At 33.2% G+C, this 13560-nt stretch overlaps 1 long non-coding RNA gene across 2 annotated transcripts in view; it reads right to left on the reverse strand.

Annotated features, from left to right (window-relative positions):
• LOC104858599 overlaps positions 1-13560 on the reverse strand; it is a 116984-nt gene that overhangs the window by 46413 nt on the left and 57011 nt on the right. Inside the window, exon 3 of one of the 2 annotated variants that reach the window (XR_779177.1) lies at positions 6110-6167. The exons of the other annotated variant lie outside the window; for it this stretch is intronic. This is a non-coding gene — a long non-coding RNA (uncharacterized LOC104858599). The remainder of the gene's footprint in view (positions 1-6109; positions 6168-13560) is intronic. 2 annotated transcript variants of the gene reach the window in all.

Genomic DNA, 13560 nt, shown 5'->3' on the forward strand with positions numbered 1-13560 from the left:
GTTAGTGTGTGTTTTCATATGCACATGTGAATGTGTGTTTGCGTTTTGTCAGGAGACACAGGCTTTCTCCATCAGATTAATAGTATGTTATTAGTGGTAAAATGCAGTACCCAGAATCTTATACTTTGCAGAGAAGATGGTAAAAGGTAAATGTTGTCTGCATCAAAGTGGATCATGTCACAGGGAAGAACATACAATTATTAGATTCAGAACTCACAGAGGAGTTGCCGATACATCTACCCATCTCACCTCCAGAAAGAGGGGTTACTTTTTGTGTTAATTTACTTTTGGAGATGAGAAGTAAAGAACTTCACTACTTTGAAAAAACAGACAAAAATTTCCAAGAAGGAAAGAAAGAGTACTTGAGAATTAATGATGAGAGGCTCACTTGAACTGATTAAGAAACACCTACCAGCTTAGGAAAGCACAGTTCAGGGTCGTTCTGTGAAAGATTGGGCACACAGTCTGGTAAACAGAGCAAAAAGGGACCACTTCTGATATAGGTGGCCACAAACAATGAGCTTGTAGTCTGGAAGGAATAAAAAGGGAAACATGATGGGAAATATTACTGTTTTTGAAGAGAACCAGTCATTGTCTTTGCCTTTGGACATTCATCTCTACTTCTTCAGCCTTTTAATGCAAATGTATACTGGTGACTTTACAGTCAACCTCTAGACCTTAGGCATGGACTCTAGCTTCATCCTTGATCCTTCGTACTTATGACTTTCAAAGCCATTTGTTATGAAATCATCCTTCAAATGATCTTTGCTCAAAAGGTTGGATCATACAGAGTAATGAAAACACTTAGTTGTTTCCCAAGAGGCAAGAGGTCCACCAGTTGAGAAGAAAGTTTCACAGAAGTAGTCTTTGATTAATGGTGTACAAGTCTTTGGCTAGAAAGACAGAGAGTACTTTGGGGTACTCCTTTGTGTTGAAGTTCCAATCATCGAAAGATTTCTTTACTCAAGTGTCTCATGCATGGAGTGGGATGGACTAAATGATGCCCTAAAAAGGACTGTAGATCGAAACACCTACTCGTGTCTTGTTCATCTGATGACACTTTTCAAATCCTGACATGTGGGTGTGAAAAAGAGCATTTCAGCGGAGCCACTGCCATCAAAAAATGTTTCAGGAGAACCAGATGGAAGGAACGTGCTCCAGCTTGGAAGTCATACAGAATCACATTGGCTGAACTCCATTGTTTGAAAGCAATCATAAGTCTGTATGCTGCAGAAGGGGACGTGCACCAAACTTGTCAATGAGAGGAATGGCAGAGAATCTGAGGCCATGTCTTAATACTGCCAAAGTCTAAATTGGGAACATATTTCAGACGGAGAAAGCTTGTGGACAAAGTCCCAAAGATATCAGGGCAAAAACAGGCAAAGTCATACTGTGCTTCAATTACTTCTGGTCATTTTGGATGGAAGTGCAAATATTAGGACTGAAATATCGAGTAGTGAAGAGCAAGTGAACAATACTCCTGAATGCCAGAACAAGTAGAAAGTGTTTATATTTCAGTAAATAAACTAATGTGTTACTTGTTATCTCAATTATTAGGAGAATAATGATCAGTTTATCTGACTACACTTATTTATGGCTTATATTTGTTCACTCATTTATTTTAATCATATATCGGGATTTAGCATGATCCTTACCGTGCCTCACTTAGTATTTATCATGCCTAGACTTTCATGAAATTTTAAAGTGATGAAATGCACCTACTGGCTAAAATATATTTGTGGAACATATTTTATGAGCAATATATATTTTCAAATAAATCACAAGTTGTCAATTGAAAAATAAGATTCTCATTAATTATTTGCATATAATTTAATTGCCTGACAAATCAAAGGAGGGAGGACCTTGTTATTCAAAGATTTCATCAATAAATAAATAATCTATAGTAATTTTCACAAGCGAGAAACAGATGAGCTAACGTTTGCTGGTGGCGGAAACCATGTGAGGTGCTTCATTTAGAAGCACTGATTGAAGCATAAAAACTATCCCATGCATTATCTCCCTAATACATAGAAATTTTGAAGTACTTATATGCATAGATAAGTACATTGTGAGTGATAGCATCTTCCAAATTATAGCTGAGTGTTTCAGAATTGTTTGGACTAAAGATGGACCTTTCCCAACCCATCATCAAAAAACTTCCTTAAGTAATATCACTGACTTATTTCTTAAAATACTCCAGTGTTCTTGCCTGGGCTTAGTTCAAGATACAAAATTTCACATTAAGCACTTTGGTTCAATGTAATAAGAAGTAGAGGTACATGATCCAAACAATGAATGCAACTGTACTGTATCCCTAAAATGTACCAATAAACTCAATTAAAGCTGAAAAAACAAAAAAGAAATACCTTGTCCTTTTTTATGGTAGATGGTTATTTAGAAAAATTTCACCTATTAAAAATAAAATCTAAACACAAAATGATATGATGGCCCCAAATTACCCTCTCATATAACAGTTGTGCATAGATAAAGAAATAAATTAAAAAAGAAATATTAAAAGTAAACACATATGTAGTTTATGTTCAAGGACTTGAGGTGTTTTATTAAACAAAGAATTTCTATTTTGGAATTTTTCAAAGAAAAAAGTGAGTAGAAAAGCAGGTATTGGCAAAAATGCAAAGCTTTAAAAAGAAATAACATGAAACACAACACAAGATTTAAATAACAAAGAAGATATGATCTGTTCTCCCTTGGACACTATTATTTAATTAGGTTTGTGAAGAGTTTCCTCATTGTGAGTTTTTTAAGTCAACTCTCTTATCTTTTTTTGCTACTGTTTGCATTTTTATACTCATATAAACAGACGTGCTTGATCTCCATATTCAGGCAGCCTATGTCATCTCATGGTATTTTCCTTTACTACAAAAAGTTTCTACTGTGACTGCAGAATGACCCATTACAGCAAAATGCTTCTCACTGTTGAGCATAAAACCTTTTTGCAAAAATCTAATTTGAAATCTGCAGATTTTAATGTGGTATAAAAACAAAGATCATTTCTGAGGATTTCTAAGGCAAAATGATCAAACACTTTTTTCTTTATAAAGTAAAGGATGTTTTCATTTTTTTTTCATGTTAATAAAACTGCTGAGAGAGTTAAAACAGAAAAAACCATGTGGTGGAAGAAGAGACATAATATATTAGTTTATATATTGATGTATTAAACTTCAGTTTTTTTCATTTATCATCTGATCAATTTTCCTTTAAAATACAAGATAAATAATACAAGCAACAGGACTTTTATGTCTTAGTTTTTATGCCAAAATAAATTTCATTAGCTTCTATTTAAGTAAGTCTGATATGACTATAACATTTCTAACAAAACAAACGCACAAACTTAGAAATAACACTCTCCACTACTACTATGGTATATTTGTACTGAAGTTAACATATTTCAGATTTTTCTCATTAAGTAAATGAAATATAGGCTAATTATCAATGACCTCAAATAAGGCTGATTTAACAGATAAAAGTAAATTAAATTTTAATTAGTCTTGATTTATGGAATTGATATTTCAAATTATATGGCTACATGTTTCATTTCCCTATGCATATTTTAGCAGTCTATAAAGAGCACTTACAAAAGACTGTTACTAGTTAAAATAATGTTTTAGTATATTAATAAGGCCAGTGGTTCTTTTTATTGACTAGTTCTGAAGTCCATCTTCATCTTTTTATCTCCATCATTGATTGCCTAGTTTGGCTATCACTATAATTGGTCTTAAATATTACAGTAGCCTCAACGAATGAACCTCTTTTACATATATTCTGTGTTACACAGTAACTTTTCTAAAACTGCACTTAATGTTCCTTACTGTCTTGTTTTGGGCTTTAGAATATTTAATCACTCCCCATTCGATTTTGGATTAATTTTGCAAGTCTGTAGTACAGATTGCAAAGTTCACTGTAGTTCACTACACATTTGCCTTTCCAGAGCTCTTTGCCTTTTTACTCTTTGCACTCAATCATCCAGCCCCTGTAATGGATTGGCACCTCCACTTTGGAGTCTTTGCCAAGCTGTATTCTCCTTGCTCTTGAAGATTCCATTTACAAATCCTTCTATTACAAATGTGCTAGGTGCACGTCCTTTCATTCTGCTTGGGTATTCTTCCTAAGAATTGCTGGGGCCCTCAATTTGCTGAGGTACTCATCGATCTTTTTGAATGGTAAGCATGGGGAGGATGCTTGCACCCTGCACACGTACTGGATTGACTGAGAAACTAGAGTGAAGGTACATTTCAGACTGTAGATTCTTAATGAATATTTAAGGGACTAGAGACAAATATTGAAGTTGCAGGTACAAAAACGCAAACATTGCTATTCTTTTTTTTCAATTTACCAAGATTATATTTAACAATGAAAACTTAATCTGCATCCTAAAATGATATTTTATTTTCTTAACAAATTTATATCTTGGTCTTTTTGAGTGCGAAAATTACTTTAGAAACTTTTCTCAATAATTTTTCTCAATAACTCATTCCCATTCCTATCATGAACAGAGTAGGCACTCAACCTTTAACCAAACCGTGTGTGTGTATGTGTGTGTGTGTGCGTGTGAAGTATATGTATTCAAATAACTTAGGCTTTCATTTTGTTTTTGGAAGAGTCAGGCAACCCACGGCTTTGAACAGTGTGACTGGTGAGATGAATATGAAGTGTTAGAATCATGTAATAGTTTGACTATTGATAGTTTTCTGATTTTTTTTAATGCAAACATCATTGATTGAAATGATGATATTTTGGTACAGCATTTGAACAAAACTGACCATCAAGTGACCTCTAATCTAAATATTGATACAGTTATGATGAAATGGAAAATATATTACATTTTCAAGAATATTTGGGCTAGGGATTTAGCTCAGTGGTTCTGTTGCCTGTCTTTCAAGCACAAGGTCCCAAGTTCGATCTCCGGTTAAAAAAAATAAAAATAAAAATAAAAGATATTCACATTAAATGTTATTTTGACTGAATGGCTTATACATAAATAATTCTTGAAACAGAAAAGTAACAAAATTAGAGAATATTTCATTTGGGTAATTATCTTTAAATAGCTAAGTCAAATTTACATATAATCACTTGAGTTAATTGTTTCTGGAAAAGAAATTCTAAAAGGTTTTGGAATTTAGATGTGTCCATTTATCGGCATGCAAGGCACTGTGCAAACAGGTTCTATGTATTGTTCTTATTCAAAAACAACCTCTCAAATAAACATGTAGTTACATGGCAAAAATTAGAAGATAACAGGGGAGTACTTTTAGGATGTCAGCTGGTAAAGCAAAGTTCCTTTAGGCTGTACAAGAAGTTAATATATGGGTGAAAACGGGGGTAAGAATTGAAGGAAGGAAATTGATGGCTCTTGAAGATAGGGTGCCGTGTTTGCCTCAGAATGGCCAGTTGTGGGCCATAACTTTGGTGAATAGACTAAAGATAAAAGCATATTCGCATAAACGTAAGGTCCAGTTTAAGAATTATGGGAAATGTATCTTAATTCGCAGGTGTCTGTTGCATGTGCTTACTTGATTTAGATTAAGTTGATTATTTTGATTAATTACAGTTTAGACAATTTCACTGTTTTCCTTGAATACAGTTTTGTTATCTATGTATATATGGATATAGCACTAATTTAATGTGTAATATATTTAAAGATAATTACAAATATGAATATATATGTATCTGTTTACATATATACATGTAAACTCCAGTACACTAAGGAAAAGAAATGAATTGAAAAGGAGTTTTTTTCCAAAAGTTACCTATTGTTATCAGTTCTGTTGATTTCATTTTAGAAGCAACCTACAATGGGTCTTTGTGAAGTAACATTTACATATTTGTAATCATGGAACATTAAAATTCAGAGCTTATATTTTCTTCCACAAAGCAAGTGTATATACCTACTCATTCCTTGAAAGAAGTTTGACTGTTTTATGTAGCATAGTGTATTGCACACAGTAGTAATGATACATAGAATGATCAATTATATTTCATTATCTCTTTGTTTATATTCTCATGAAAATTGAAATATGCAATCATTAGAGCTGTGTATGTAGAGCATATGGTATTTAATAAATAGAGAATACCTTTTTAAATTACTCACCCATGACTTCTCCAGCTCTGCTTTATGAATACATTTATAAATCAATGGGTCCTATTTCCTAAAATGATGAATAGCAAATGTTTATTTAAACCCTGGGCTATTTACCAACACATACATCAAAAGTGAGGCATTGCACAATTATGGAAGATGAGTTTCATAACTGCATAAACTAAAGAACAATCACTTTATTCTCAATATGCAAATATCATGAAAGATATAAAATAATTTATGAATAAAATAATGATTATTTTTGGTTTATTTTGAATCTTCAAAAACATAAGTTTTGTAACAGCTTTTTTTATGCATTTAAGGGAAAACAGTTGATTTTGTTTAACAACATGTTGAAAGGATCCAGTTTTTATTGTCATATGAATTCTTTGATATCTTGATTGAAATAAACAATGTCCTAAGTCTTACTGTCTCACTAAACTTACTTAGTACATCTATTTTAGTTGCTACTTCAACAACAAAACTACACTTTAATTGGTATCTGTCTCAAACACTGCATATATGTATTTTATTGTCTATCATTTGTCTGAATTATAAACATATTTCACTTATTTGTGAATCTGAATCATCATAAGTTTGAGATTATAAATTTCAGTTTCAATATTTATGAATTTTATATATTAAAGATAAACAAATATTTGTTGGCCTTGTTTAATTCTACTTTTCCAAGACAATAGTGAATGAGGCAGATAAGATCACTTTCTCTCTTGAAGCTCACACCTAATAAAATTGAAATATAATAAGTAAATGCAGTGGACTGTGTGGTCCTGGAAATTCTTGTGCACTTCTTCCATAAACAAATATGATATCTTGCCCTTTGAATCTGAATAGGCTCAGTGACTTACTTTGACTAAGGAAATGAAAGGAAGCCCAGTGTAATAATACACAGCTGTGATCCCAGAACTATGGAAAGCTGAGGCAGGACCATCTCAAATCAAACCTAGTCTAGGTAAAAGCCTTGGAATCCATCCCCAAACCAAAGGGGGGAAAATAGATCAGTAAAACCTGAAGAAAGGAAAATGATACAGTGCATCTTCTATTACTGGACCACAAGTAATGTCCATCCCTGCGTGAAAGCGGCTTCTTACAGGAAGGATGGAGTCCAAAGGCCATTTTAGGACTCCCTGTGGGAAGGTTTGGCTGAGCTCGTAGCTGATTGCTGTCTACTTCTGATTTTCCAAAGGAGTCATCTTAATATGTTAATGTTCAGGCTGCTTTAGCTTCCAGATGACCAAAGCTTTAGCCTACATCCCACAGGGAAAAACATCCCCTTATCATCACTTAGAGTCATAAGGAATGATCAGCGATGTTTGTAGTACCAATAATCCTCTATGTTTTGAAGTGCAAAGAAAACCCAAAATGTGGTACATTTACAGTTTTTAACTGTGGTTGTTAGAAGATGGAAAACATACATTGATTATAAAAACAAGGCATACAGAGGGAAATAAGGAGTAGGGACATGTCTGAACTGAAACGGTCAGGATAAGAATCATTAAAAAATGTGCTATTTTAGTGAATATGACAGGAGTCACGTCATTTCTAACATTTGAATATTCTAGTATTCTGATGCTTGAACTCGTTAATGGCTCAGATCTTCAGGCAACACTTTTCTATAGTTCAGGGAGACTTGTCTTCAAAAATTCCTGTGATTTTTATCCCCTTCCGAATAGTATTTGAAAAAGTATTTAAAATAAATTACATCCAGGTCTTTAACATTGTTTGTAAGAAACAATAGCCACTTAACTTAATTTTGCACTAAAACTACACTAAGTTTACTGATCATATTTTATTTACAGAAATGAAGATGGCAGAGAATTGGCATTTACTGTGCTTGGGACACACGGGTAGGTTACAAGTGAACCAATGAGAGAAAAATTAGAGTGACTGACCATAGTATTCATGTAAAGTGAAGCTTATCTAATTGCCGTATAATGTTTTCTAGTAGAAATTAATAAATACATTTTGGTCTTTTTATACATTCATAAATTTGTATGCATATACTTACTTATATGTGATCTCATGAGATTGGCTAAAAATATTTCTGATAAACAGTATAGATTCACAAAAATCAATTTACATTACTGTACATAGATCAGAATGTAAATAGTGTATGCCAAAAATTTGCAGTCCTACTTATTTAAGAAAGGCATCCAGAGAATAATCAAGAATAACAGCAACTCTACCTGAAACATCCTCCCTTACTAAGATCAATCAATTCAGAATTTCTGACTATTGGTCCCAGATTTGTTTCAATTCTAGTTAATTTGAATATGTAGTCACAGTGGAAAACCAGTGCCATAGTTCATGGTGATTCCACTTCTGTAGTGTTGCCAGGGAGATCTACTAAAGTATTAAGCCAGATTCTTGAAGATTTGTGCCTCTTGTCATGTTCTATAGTTCTAAATTCATACTTGAACATGTAGGATTTTGTACTGATAGAAATCAGAGTTTTTAGTAAGTGGATTTTTGATTTCTGCAAAAAAAGTCTATGTGAGTCCCCTGTGTCTTTGAGGTGTTTGTGCTGTCATCTTGGGCTGCCTCCACTCAGGTTGTAGTCAGTCTTGAGTGAGGCAACACACACTGCACTATAATTCCAGTGTTCTGAGATGCCAAGGCAGAAGGAACATAAGTTTGAGCCTACCCTAGGGAACTGAGAAGACCCTATCTCAAAACGAATTCTAAAATTGAGCTGAGAGTGTAGCTCAATGTGAAGGTTTTGGGTTTAATATAATCTAATAAGATAGAAAAGGAGAAGGCCAAGAATGAGGAGGAGGAAACGGCAGGTCAGGGGGTGGAGAAGGAGGAGAAGGAGAACAAATTCTCCTCAGGGATGAATTAAAAGTATCACATTTCCACTGATGGCATCTGAAGGCACTATAATTCCAATTGAAAATGTTTTCAAAAGTTGCTAAATATAAATTTCTGGATTTAACACTAGGTAATTCAAAGTCCCAAACTTGTTTCTCCCTCTTACTCTTTATATCATTAAACTGTATCACTGACTTGCTGCTGACCCACCATTATTTTAAGGCTGGATTATCCAACATCATTCAAATTGTATTACTGTCCAGCTCATGTTAGTTGGTGGAAGACAGTTTATCATTAAAATATACTCTGGAACCCAAATTCTTTTCACTGTGAACAAAGCCATCTAACATGACATTATTTTATTCTGCATTTGACCCAAAGGGAGGAAAATCAAGGTCATGAAAAGTTTCTTGTGGGTTTCTATTCATCAACCTAGAAGTGATAGCTATCTCTTTTGATGGCATTGCCTTTGCAAAATTTAGTCATGTGATTTCATCAAATTTGTGAATTACGGGGAAATTCATTTTAGTTATGTTCTCAGAGAAGGAAACTGAGTAAATACAGAGCACCTCTTGTCGCTGTTTACTTAAAGTCTCATTGACTTTACCATCTCTGAGTAACTAGATGTCTTAACATATTCTGCATATAATTAGATTCAGGTACAAAGATATTAATATCTAAATAGGAGAGGGCCGGGGATTTAGCTCAGTGGTTCTGCCTCCTACCTTACAAGCACAAAGTCCAGAGTTTGATCCCTGGTACCAAAAAGAGAAAAAAATAAGAGACATATTTCTTGCACATGCTAATTTGGAAGAGATTTTTTTTCTCATTGAATTGATTGCTACATTTTAGGTATACAGTGCAGTTACATTCATCAGTGGGATCTTGTACCTTTACATGACAGGTCTTGGTTCTCATTTTTCCCCCTTATCCCTGCCCTCCCTTCACCCTCTCCTCCCTTCCCTATTTATAAATACTTTATTTCATTTTTTTCATTTTCTCATTTTTTCTTTTCCCTTATTACCTTTTCCCTACCCTTCCCACTTCCCCTACACCTTTAGCCCTTTTATTCCTATTTCACATTGCCAATTATATCATTAGGATCTCATGTACAATTATAGTTTTTCAGAAATTAGAGTCATGCATAGGAAAATAGATACATACTGAGGACATACTCCTAAGTGAAATAAATAAGACCCACATATATAAACACCTAATAGCTTATTTGGTGTGAAAAAGTATAATGGAAGAGATTAACTGTAACAATTTATAAGGAAATACCATACTGAAAATTAATATATCATGGTTGCATTAAATTTCTTTTGATAGTTCCTAGAATTTTCATCACTTTCTTCAATGTCTGTCATATAAAGTTTGTATTGTTTATTAGATTCTCCACTTTCTGAAACTGCCTTGTCGCCTTCACATTGCCTGTGTTTGTGGGTGTCATAGACAGCCCTCCCTCTTTAAATCTTCACTATGCTCACCTGCCTCTTATCTCTCAGGCAATTGTGATAATTTTGTTTTTCTCATCACTGTGATATTTGATATGTAATAATTTTGCCTGTTTTACAATCACGTTATGTTACATGAGGAATTATTGGAAAATATTTTGTAAAGGTATTTGGGGAAATAGGACCAAATAGGTTTAATTACAGATGCTTTGTAGGCTGAAGTAACTTCTTCCAGAAGATCTTTGATGTACACAGTATTTGGCTTCACAGTGAATGATGGGAAGATAGAACAAGTAAAATGATATTTAAAAATCAAAGACTTTAAAGTACCAGTGTCTTCCTAGATACATGAGACATTCATTTAGGCTTAAGCCTCAGAAACTCTCCTTTTTCATTAATATGTGCAAACCTCTTGCTATCATCTAACTGCTTGAAATATTCTAACAAAAAATGTGACTATTATTCCAGTTAGACTATAAAATTGTAACTGTTCAAATAGTTGTTCAGAGTTTCTAAAAATTGAAATATCGGAGTCGTTTTTCTTTCTGAAAAACTGCCCCCGGTGAAAAGTACATATAAAATCACTGTAATTAATAGTTCACATCATTTTTAATTTAATAACAAGTTGATAATAGGAACTGAAATGTCATATGTGTGTGTGTGTGTGTGTGTGTGTATATATTATATATATGGTATTACCTTTCAAAATATGACATTAAAATGTTTCAGTAAAAGTGATTCTTAGAACTCCAAGAGATTCTCTCAAGGAGAAGGTGACATGTCTTCACAAGCAGAGAAGATGCTCAGAAAAATGAATGGGTAGGTGAGGGACAAAGACTACTCTGAGACCCAGCCTTTGAGTGGTGCAGCAATTCATTCCTGTATTTAACAAATATAGAAAAGCCATATCCATGGAGTTGATTGATAAAGAAATATTAGAAAATGGTTTAATGTTTCTAGTCTTAAATATGCTTAATGAGTTTCAAAGGTGCTAAAATGTGGCCAACATCTTACTTTTAATGTTATAGAAAAGAAATGAGCTCTCAGGTTTTCTGATAACTACTCCACTGTTTTTTCTTTCATACCATAATGTGGGTGCTACGTAGCTTCACTGTGATTTTATAATATTTCAATAAATTAATTTGAAAGTCCATGTCAGTGCTAAGGATTTTTATAATAGCATTTGAAATAATTATGTTTTAATCCTTTTCTTGTCAGAGGACTGCTCATGGTATACAATATAGCATAAAACTAAATACATTTTATTCTCTATTCTTCCTCATAGCCTGAAAGCTATAACTAGTGAAATATCTTTAAAAATTTATAATTTTTTCCATAAAAATGCTCAGCAGTAAAAAATGCACAAGGCCAGCATCCACAAGCTTTGTACGTATTGACTTGAATGATAAGCATCATACTGTCAACGAGACAGAGTGAGATGAGGTAGTCTCTGTGACATCCTGTAAATAACCATGGTTGTATCGTTCTGTTTGAATTTTGAAGCAGTTTTAACTGACAATTTTGATTTGCTATGGTGGAAAATTATCAAAAGGCAATCTGGTACAATTACTGGAGGGTGATAATCCAAGAACTGAAACTTCAGCATTTTATTTAAAGTAGAAATCGAGTGTTAAGAGTTACAGTGATTATCTTAATCCTATGTCACAGTTAAAATATTGTTAAAGTGCTGTGATTCCCCTTTGATGGCCATTTACCTCTCAGCAGAGGGAAAATTGTAGGTGATCTATTAAAACCTGAATAGACTTGGGAAAACATTGCACTACTCAATATAAGGAAAAATGCAGTGATAATCTTAAAAACACTGAAAATCATACTTTGTGATACCATTAGCATAGCAGTGTTGTAGCTACATCCCAAGTCATGTTGTATTCACATTTTTGTACTAAAACATTAGTCATTATATACACAGAGTATTAGCCTTTTAACAGATTAAAGCTTTGTGAGATGTTACTTACTACAAAAAGCATATTGTGTGTAGTTGTACAGATCAATGGCTATGGTAGATGGTTGAAGCTTATGTACTCAGACACTAACCACAAAACCACAACATTAAAAAATAACCAGGAATAAAATTCACATTTCAAATCCTAACAAACCACTAAAAGAAAAGGAATGCATTGTCATGGAGTGAAATATGTCCTTCAAAATGTATGTATTATATCTCTATTCACAAATGTGAGTGTATTTATAGAGAATGCCTTTAAAGGTGTAATTTAATGGGTTAAGTCAGAAGATTTGGGTCTTAATTTGATAAAACAGATGTTCTTAGAAGAAAAGGAAGAGAACCAGTGAGGTTTCTTTCTTTCTAGATGAGTAGATGAAATAATGAATAAGGGCCAAGAGAGAAGAGGTTTTCTAAAGCTGGGGAAGAAAGGACTCAATGGAAATGATATTTTCCCAATGCTTGATCTTTGAACTCTAGTCCCTAGAGCTAAAATAAACTAAATGTCTGTTGTTTAAATCTGTGTAATTTTGAAGCTGAGCAGATGATAAGTGGAAAATAAATTTCTGTTGTTTAAGCTTCCTACTCTATAATATTTTGTTATTGAGTGGATACATGAAATTATGTTTTAAATGCTCAATTGAGATTGCTTGCGTATATAAACTTTTACCCCCTAAACACTAGGGATATAAGAAATTGCACTAATCCTTTACATAGTAGTGATCAATGCCCATTCAATTTAAATTTTGTATTTTAAATTAAAGCTTGTATGGAGGAAAGTCATGTCCATGAAAAGATGTAAAAAAGAAATCATAGTTTTATATTTTAGTTTTTTTCTAAAATGGAGTTTGTTAAACAGCAGTATTCATGCTTAAATACAGCATGTACATTATCATGTACATTATCTGTGTGTCCCTCAAAATGTTACACAAGATACTCTCACAAAGTCCTTAAGGGGAGTGAGAGAGGTGCCTTCTCTGTATTGAACTCACATGACAACAGTCAAGTTGAAGAACCACTTTAAACTTTTGAATGCTAACAAATTATAATTAATACCTGACCAGTTATGCCTAGATAGTAATTTTTATTTATTATTATTATTATTATTATTATTATTATTATTATTATTTTATTATTTTTGGTTTTTTGAGACAGGGTCTCACTATGTAGTTGAGTCTGATCTGGAACTCACTATGTAGCCCAGGCTGGTCTCAAAC

This window comes from Fukomys damarensis, unplaced genomic scaffold (assembly GCF_012274545.1).
Source record: "Fukomys damarensis isolate Sample0158 unplaced genomic scaffold, DMR_v1.0_HiC HiC_scaffold_38, whole genome shotgun sequence".
Classification (NCBI taxonomy): Eukaryota; Metazoa; Chordata; class Mammalia; order Rodentia; family Bathyergidae; genus Fukomys; species Fukomys damarensis.